General features: G+C 43.0%; 1 long non-coding RNA gene across 3 annotated transcripts; it reads left to right on the forward strand.

The window, feature by feature from the left end:
* LOC139601106 (uncharacterized) lies at positions 1-7,316 on the forward strand. 3 transcript variants are annotated; one of them, XR_011682790.1, is made up of 2 exons: positions 1-5,462; positions 5,496-7,316. It is a non-coding gene; the product is annotated as an uncharacterized lncRNA (long non-coding RNA). The 3 variants fall into 3 exon arrangements; XR_011682791.1 differs by having other exon boundaries at positions 5,529-7,316; XR_011682792.1 differs by having other exon boundaries at positions 5,595-7,316.
* Positions 7,317-9,153: the final 1,837 nt, after the last annotated feature.

Raw genomic sequence — 9,153 nt, forward strand, 5'->3', positions numbered from 1 at the left:
TAAAAATGGAATGTATTCTCTCAACAGAGGGTCCTTAGAGAAGCTCTTTCCTTCCACCTGTGTGTCCTGTTTTGTAATCTTGAGCCATGAATTGAACTTGCCTGCTATTCTTTTCCTCTTTCTCCTTTTGATCTTTTTTTTTTTTAAACGATTCTTATTTTTTGATCCCCGTTGGTTTTTGGTATTTTTATTTTTTTTTATTATTTTTTTTTTGCAAGGACTAGTTTGTTGCGCCCCTCTCAATCCCTGAGACCCTAACTTGTGATGTTTAGCTTTTAAATCCACGGGTTAGGCTCTTGGGAGCTGTGAGTTGTGCTTTGACATCTTTATTTTATTTTAGAAATATATCCTCTCTCTATGTGTATATGTGCGAGCGCGGGTGTGGATATTTAGAGCCGTATACACACACATACAATAGTGTTTAGAGACCTTTTAAGGAAAAATAAGTCGATTTCTCCTCCTTAGCCTCCATCGGCTGATGTAGGGCGGTGGTTATGGCCATTTTCTGTATAAAAATCGAATTAAAATCAGCGTTTGTACCGCTGAGATTTTTCTCGTAATATATTTTTTTTTTCCTTTTTAATGTGTGTGTATATATTCACGAGATAATTTTCCAGCTGATCCAGATATGGGGGTGTATGTGTGTACACACAGGGTGATTATTATATATGCGTGTGTAGATAAGATATACATGATAGGGATGCATGTAAATACAGTTCTTGAGGTGTGCATGGCGATCCTCAGACCTATTCATTAATAGAAGCAAATCAAACCATAAATATAGATATTCCAATATGGAGGAATATTAATATCACGCCTGTGGTAAAACAGGGAGATTTTGGGTTTTTTGGGTTTTTTTTGCTGCAGGCCACTGCATAGAGCATCTGAATTTTGATTTTATTTATTTTTTTTCTTTTTTGCCTTTCCACCCCCCCCTTCTTGAGAGCAACACAGAGTACCCTGAGAGCGTAACAGTAACAGCTCGGTACATTGGTGCTTGACCTCAGCTGAAATCCCAGCATGCCTCATGCTTCCAAGTTTAAAACTGAACGATTAATCTTGGAAATGTGCTCTATGGACACACCAAAAGGGGGGAAAAAAAAAAAGAAAAAAAAAAAAAAAAAGGATAAAAAAAAATTAAAAAAAAAAAGGAGAAAAAAAAAAAAAAAAATTAAAAAAAGCCAGGAGATGGGGTTGGGTTTTATAGGTTGGGAAAATAAAGTGCAGAATAAAATGGTTGCATGTATTAATGGTTGGGAAGTAAAAAGAAATGCTGAAGTTTTCTTTGAGTCCTTTTCTAGAACTTCCAGCTTTGCTGCTTTTCCGGGCAATATGATATGTAAATGATGAATCAGAAATGTTCAAAATGTTTCCTGCTGCTGCTGTTTTTCCTTTATTAGATTTTTTTTTTTAATGTTGCTGTAAAATTAATTATGGTTGGAACTGTATTTCTTATCTCTGTTCTGCAAGGCAATTTATAATGAAGCTACTGTACCTTGTTATGGCACTGAATTAATTCCTGTTTGATATTTGAATGCAAATGCTTGAACTTAAAACGATGCACCAAAAATGAATTGACGGTGTAACATTTTGGTATTTGAGAGCTTTAGGATATGTTTGCTGGTTCCTGTCGTTTAACAGTTATTGAACTGGAAAAGGTTCCTTGTTTGATTTTGATTTTTTTTTTTTTTAATGAATTTTAGCTGCTTTTTCTTGCCACTGTAATTACACTGAGCGTTTTACCTCCGGAAAAAAAAACGCCAAGAAAGCCTCGTCCTTCTGAATTTCTATATTATTCCAAATGTTGTTTAATCCCAAAGCGAGACGCATTTATTTGCTGCTACCTGCTTGGTAACCGCATTTATTTTCTGTTACCTGCCGTAAATCGCAACCGGCAGCGCTGGAGCCCCGCACCTTTGTCCGGCCATTACCACACCCGCAAAAATTCGCTTTTCCGGGCTTCTTTTTACCCTTTCCCGATGCTTTTAATCTCAATTTTTTCCCCCGCTCCGCCAGCAGGGAATGGGGCAGCGCTTTGTCTGCGAGGCTGGGATGGGTCCCCCGCGCATCCCCGCGCATCCCCGCGCATCCCGCGCTTCTCGGGGGTCGCTATTGTGTCCGCGCTGGTTTTTGCGCGGTGCGGGGCGGGGGTTGCGCGGGGCTGCGGCAAAACAATGGGCGGGGAGGGGAAGGGGGGGAAAAGGGGGAGGACGGAGCCCGCGGAGGCTCCGCGCCCCTGCGCGCAGCGCAACTGGGAGCAGCTCCAGTCGCTCCCAGTCTGGACTGGCCCGGAGGCATCGATTTAAAGGGGCAGAGCGGCCGCGGGCGCGGCGGGAGCGCGCAGAGGGTGCCCCCCCCCCAAAAAAAAAAAAAAATTAAAAAATAAATGAGAGTAAAGGATGGAAAATAAGATGGAAAATAAGATGGAAAATAAGATGGAAAATAAGAGGGCAGAGAGAATTTTGCGCTCCCCACTCCCAGGGTGATTTTCCAGGAGAAAAGGAGGGAATAGAACGGTCCCGTCCCCCCCCGGCTCCCAACCCTTCTCCTTTCGCTGCTTCCCGCTCCAGAATTCCGGGCGCAGAAATTCCGGGCAGGTTCAGGGCGATTTCAGCCACGGCCGTGCCCCGGAGCTGCAGAAATGTCAGCGCTGGTCAAACTCAGTAAATCAGAAATCGCCGGCCGGAATCGCTTCTGTTCGAGCAGACAGAGCTCGATCCTGAACCATTCCTGCAGCGATTTTTACCTTCTGCAGACAAAAGGAGGGATATTGCACTCGGGGTTTAATTTTTGTGGCTTTCTTCTCTTAGTGTCACAGAGTTTTTCTGATAATAATTTCGTCAGTTTTCATTATTTTGTGTTTTCATTATGAGAAAAAACCCCGAATCTGCGGACGAAAAGACGATTTTTTTTTCTCTTACCAGGAAAATAGAAGAGAAAATAAATATTAGGCATTAATTTAATCGATAAATAGAATAAATGAATCTTATTAAGAATTAAAGATCTTTATCAATAAGACTAATTTTCAATAAGACTAATAATACTAAAATAAAAACCACCAGGCTGGACCAAGTTTCAATTAAAAGTATATCCAATATGCTGCCACCATATTTAACATAAAGCATTGCTAAATATTCTGTGCAATATGTGATGCAAATAATTAAGAAGGAGAAAGAGAAGCAAATGAGGTGTGGGGTTTTTTTTAAATATAGTTATTTAAAAATTATATATATATATCTTGTAACTTTTGCAAAACTCTGTGTCTGGGAGTTCTGTGTGAGCAGCAAGTGGAGCTTTGAGCTCGGTGACTTTGACCTCGTTGTGGCCGAGTTGGAACTCGCTCTCCCAAGTTGAAAGGCACAGGGTTTGGTGGCAGGAAAAGGTAAAAATAAAAGCTCCGAGGCATTCTGCAGTTTTCCATTGTTGCTCTTTTATTTCCAGGGGTTTAACAGGACCTAAAGTTGCACAGTGCTGCAGCTACAAAACCAAAAAAAAAAAAAAAGAAAAAGGAAAAAAAAAGGAGAAAAAAGGAGAATACTTTTACTGCCTTTCTTCCCTGAATCATTTCCAAGGTACTTAAGGATTTATTGGGCCAGATAGCAAATTGCAGTTGAGATGCTGAGCAGTGGCCAGTGCTGATTAGATGATTGATTAATTCCTGATCGATTTCTGATTCCGAACCCAAATCACATTAGAAATGCTCGATATTAAAATGCGGTTTGTGCCGAAATCTGATTGCGAGCTCTTCACAGAGCCAGTTGGAAGTACCACTATATTCCTATTTTTTGTTGGATTTTTTAACCCTTTAAGGAAGTGCTTGGCCGTGCCTCAGCGCTTTTAGAGCAATGAAATTCTTGCTCATGGGAGGCTTGTGCGCAATCCCTGCAATAACAGGAGACCCTGCAGCTCCCAGAGCATGAACCCCACATTCATCCGCACCTCCAAACCATTCTGAATTTTATTTCTCCTCCTTTTTCCGCCCTGAATTTCGCTCCCTTCTCCGCGAGGAGCTCGGGGGGAAGGCAGGCAGGCAGGGTTGAGGAGTTCAAGGCGTGGGTTTCCCAAAGGTACAATTCCAGCTCTGCACGGGGCTGGAGAGGAGCCCCGGTGCCAACTGTGCCGCATTCCTGCTGCCCTGCCCTTTTCCCAGGGCTCCCAAGGAAAGAGCATCCCAGTTCTTCCTCACTCTTGGGAACACACACATTGTTTCAATAATCCAGGCAATAAATGCTAATTAGTAATGCTTAAGGACCCTACCAGTCAGAGTAATTATCATAATTTACCTCTTCCTTGGTAAAAAAAAAAAAAAAAAAAGCATTCCTTGCCGATTTTTTATTTTTTTTAATTTTTTAAAAATGGTGTTTTCTCGCTCTTTTATTTTTCCCCTCTGGAAAGAATTCCTGGTTGGATTAGCAATAAATATATAGCTCTGAGACAGGCACATGGAGCTGGAGCTGAGCATGTGTAAAAGATTTTCCCACACATCAAAATTTCTTTAAAACCTGAGATTTTTTTTGCCTTGGCCTCCCCTGTGCGCTCTCCCCTCCTTCCCCAGCACCACCAAAAACCACTTGCAGAGGGAGAACAAAGGAAATCAGCAACTCCAAAGGCATCATTAACTATGAAGAGCAACAGCAAGACAGAGTGTGATATGACAACATATTTCATGGCACAAAAGTAGAGATAATTAAATAATTCAGTGGTATTCTTAGCTAATTAGCACGGAGATCTTTCAGAAGCCATCAAGAAAATGGATCTCATCAAACCTAATAACACGTGGGGTTTCCCCAAGATCCTGTGTTTTCCAGCATTGCTGCTGCTTCCCCACCTGATACTGTAACACCAAGGAGTTGCACAATTTAATTGGGCTCTTCCTCAGGATAATATTTTCCATGGAAGGGGATCAGGTATTTAGAGGAAATGAATATGCATGGCTGGAATTTTCAATATTAGTCAATAGCAGAGGAGAAGCCAGATCTGTTACGAGGGATCCTTTTAAAAAATCAAATTTTCAGCCAGGAGCCTCTCTTGGGTTCCTTGCATGGGGCTGGCATTGGGAGCTGCTGGAGTCCAAGACCTTTTTATAGAGTTAATTTGGGTTCTGGATTGGCCGGTTCCAGCTTTTTTTTGGGCATTGAGAAACGTGTGGCCAAGTTCAGAGGAGGTTTGGGATCTCTGGTTGAACCTGGGCTCTCATTCCAAGGCCAAAACCAAACTGGGAAAAGCTCCATCGTCATCTGTGGAGTTGTTTTAGGTCTTCAGTAGGATGGCTACAACTCTCATGCCATGAAAATCCATTTTTCCTCTGGATTCGTGAGTTTTTTACCTGGAATCAGTGGCTGCTGATGCTCCTGAGCTCAATCCAGGTTGGCAATCCACAGATCCATGGGCAAGGACCTGCAGGGCATTGATCCATCCTGGAAAACCCAGCGAGGCACGTTCCCAGTAATTAGGGGCATCAGGTATTGCTCAGAATATCTCTCTGTGTTATTCAGATATTGCTCAGAATATCTCTCTGTATTATTCAGATATTGCTCAGAATATCTCTCTGTGTTATTCAGATATTGCTCAGAATATCTCTCTGTATTATTCAGATATTGCTCAGAATATCTCTGTGTGTTATTCAGATATTGCTCAGAATATCTCTCTGTTATTCAGATATTGCTCAGAATATCTCTGTGTGTTATTCAGAATATCTCATTGCGCTCCTTTGATCTGAATGCGTCCCCAAGTTCACGAGGGGCATTTGCAAACTCCCATTCTCTGCCTCTGTGGTTGATGCATTTGGGGTTCCTTTTCCCTCTGCCAAACAAAGGAATGCCTGAAAATTTGACTTTTCCAGCCAGTTAAAAATCTCCTGCTTTAAATAACAGGAGGGGCCGTGCATCAGTCTGGGATTCAGCAATAATTCTGGTTTTTACCCTGGGCCCAGACTGAATTTTCCTGCTGTGTTACAGTTTTGGTGCTTTTCACTCCATGGGTACCCACACGAGTGCTGCAGTGGGGTGAGATCTGACGGTTTGGGGTTATTGTTATGCATGGAGGGGAAAAACCTCCAAGCTCCCCTGAAAGAACATGGAAATGGATTTTTCCCTGCCCCAAAAGAGGTGGAGACTCACTTGTAGAAGGTAAAAGGAAGGAATAGGAGGGGCAAAGGCACCCAAAAGTGCTTTGGGCAAGGAAGCAAAGCACACCAAGATATTTCTGTCTCCTGGTTTGCAGGGCTGCTGTTCTTTAAGCACAAATTCTCCCTCTCTGGAAATTTCCTGGTTGGGAATGAGGTTCTGACATGCCAGGAGCCCCTCTGGTGTACCCCACATGTAACAATGAAACCCATGGTACTTCTGTGAACAAGGGATTCATTTTTTCTCTTCTGTTTTTCTGTCGTTCTCACCCAATGCTCTGGCACTGTGTTTGAAATACATGAGGGCATTCCAACCAATTTTTAAAAAAATATGTATAATTTCCAGGACGAAAGAGGAATCTCTGCTTTCCTTGGTGAGCCCGCTTGCAATTGTTTTTCTTTAACAGCGCTTCCCACACTGCAGTCAATGAATCTCTAATCTCCTGGACTGAAATGTCTGACACTTCCAGAATCCTTGATTCGCTGCCTCGACGCGCAGAGCTCCACCTACAGCGGTGTCTCAGCAGTGGGCTGGTGGTGGATCTGATAGAAATGTCTGGGTTGTTTTTGGGGCTGGGAGGGAGGGAGGGATGGATGGAAGGATGGAAGGATGAGCAGGGGCTCTGCTGTGCGCCCTTCCAGCCAGGGCTGTCCTCACCAGCAGGACCTGAGGGACAAGGAGTGGATGAGCTCTGGCTGAATAAACTGAGTTTATCCCATGGCTGCTCCTGCCAAGCACCAACCCTGACCCAGCCCCGGTGCTCTGTGCTGTTGCATCCCTCTGGAAGGTGGACGGAAGGGCAAGGAGGAGAAGCTCAGCCCCTGAGAGAAGCCTCCAGACTGCTCCCTCTGGCTGCCTCAAGAAGCTGAACTTGCCCTGGAAGCTGTGCCTGGTGCCCCCTTCTCACCTGACTGCCCTGCTGGTGGCTTCACTTTGGATCCTGCAAGAAATGCTGGGAAGCGTCAGAAATGCTGAGGATTGAGAAGAGTCCTCCCAGTGCACCAACTCCTTTGTGGATAAAGTCACACTCACCTGGATTCCAGCTCCTCCAGAGCAGCCCACGAGGTGTGGGAGGGATCACAAATTCACCACTGGACTTTGCTTTGGCTTTGGTGTGCTTGTATCATGTCTGAACATGCAAAGAACTTGGTTTTCCACGAGGAATGCAGTAAATGGCAGCTCTGTCAATCAGTTCCTTGACGTGTGTTTGTCTCTTTTGCTCACCCCTTTCTCCCCTTCCCACCAGGGCTTGCAGGGCAACTCCTGCCCCGCAGGGAGGGCTTAGGGCTGGTTCCTCCTGGGGTTTGGATGCTTGGGGACAGGGTTGGTGGGCTCACACACCAAATTTGCCTTTCCATTGAATTGTGTTTTCGCTCCACCACCATCTGCTTGTTGCATCTCACTGCTGAAGGCCCAAATAGGGAAAAAAAAAATCCTGAAATCTGGATTTTTTCTCTCCCCCGTTTGATGGATAATTCAGAGATAACAGCACAGCTTTGGTAGAATTCCTGTTCTCCTTCATCCCCCTTTGCTCTTTTTCTCATGGCCTCACCTTCTGTGTGTAGTTTTGGGGGACAATGTGGATTTTGGAAGATGCTGCTGCAGAATTGCAGCAGGAGGGAAGCCCTGGTTTTGAATTAGTGGTGTCCTTCTTGGTGTCCTTACATCAGCATCCAATTCCTTTAGGAATATATGAACAGACAGCTTAAAAACAGTGACCAAAATCCAGAAAAAACACAAGATTTTGGTTCAATTGCTAGAAGTATTCAACAAGGAGCTGAAGGCCCCATATTCCTCAGGCAGGCAAATTCTCCTTTTCCTTAAGCCATGGCACACGAGCTGGCACTGAAAAGGCAAATCAATCAATCAATCAATCAATAAATAAATTGCTCCTGTTCCCCAGCCTCTATTTTGGGACACTTTAGGAGGAATTTCCCCCAGATTCCAGCCCACCCAAGCACAGCCTCCCTCCGTTGTGTGGAGGGTCTGTGAATTCTCTGGGAGATGGGAGGGAGAGGAGACTCCAGTGGCAGAAGCAGAACCTCCAGCAGTTCTGTCCTGAGGGATCTGTCCCAGTCCCTGACACTGCGCTGGGACAGGGGGGAGGTGTTTCCACATTTATCTCTTCAGCTGAGATATGGAACCAAGGTCTCCTCTGTTGTTCAGGGACAGATGTCGAGGGAGAAGTTTTGTTCCTTTAGCACGTGCTGTGTGAAACCTCCCCTTCTTATTAAAAAAAAAAAGAAATCTCATTTTTGGTTTCAATACCCCGAAAAGAAACAAAAATGTTGTCATCTCAGGAATAATTAAAAAAAAAAAAAAAAAAAGACGAAATATTCTGAATTCCTCTGCAGGTTGGGATGGATGAGGCTGCTGGAAAACAGCAGATTGTTGTAAAACATAGCTAAGAAATCAAAATCTTAGAAATATCTGAGTGTGTTTTGTTCACATGTGATGGCCCCTCATAATATATAATATATAATATATAATATATAATATATAATATATAATATATAATATATAATATATAATATATAATATATAATATATAATATATAATATATAATATATAATATATATCAATATATAATATATAATATATTGATAATAATAATAATAATAATAATAATAATAATAATAATAATAATAGTGCTGCAGCCCTTCCACAGCAGCTTCATCTGTGGAGCTCCAGCCCCTTTCTGCAGAGGCCTCAGTTACCTCTTTGTGAGGTGGGTATGGAAATGTTCCTGATCCTGACCCTGATCCACACAGGAAGGGAATCCCATCCCTCATTTTTGCCACTTTTAACCTCTTTTCCTCACTTTGATTTTCCTGATAACATGGAGTAAGATTATTGATGTTCAACCCAGCTATTGAAAATATTTATCAAGCAATGTAGTATCAAATATAATCTGATTTTAATGGGTTCTTTTAGGGGTTTTTTAATCCATTTTCTCCTCCTGGACAGGGGAGGGGAGACTGAGGGTTTGCTTTGCAGAAGGCCAGGGATATTACTGTCATTATTTTC

This window comes from Agelaius tricolor, unplaced genomic scaffold (assembly GCF_023055355.1).
Source record: "Agelaius tricolor isolate 1412-34295 unplaced genomic scaffold, bAgeTri1.0.p SCAF_29, whole genome shotgun sequence".
In the NCBI taxonomy this organism is placed as follows: Eukaryota; Metazoa; Chordata; class Aves; order Passeriformes; family Icteridae; genus Agelaius; species Agelaius tricolor.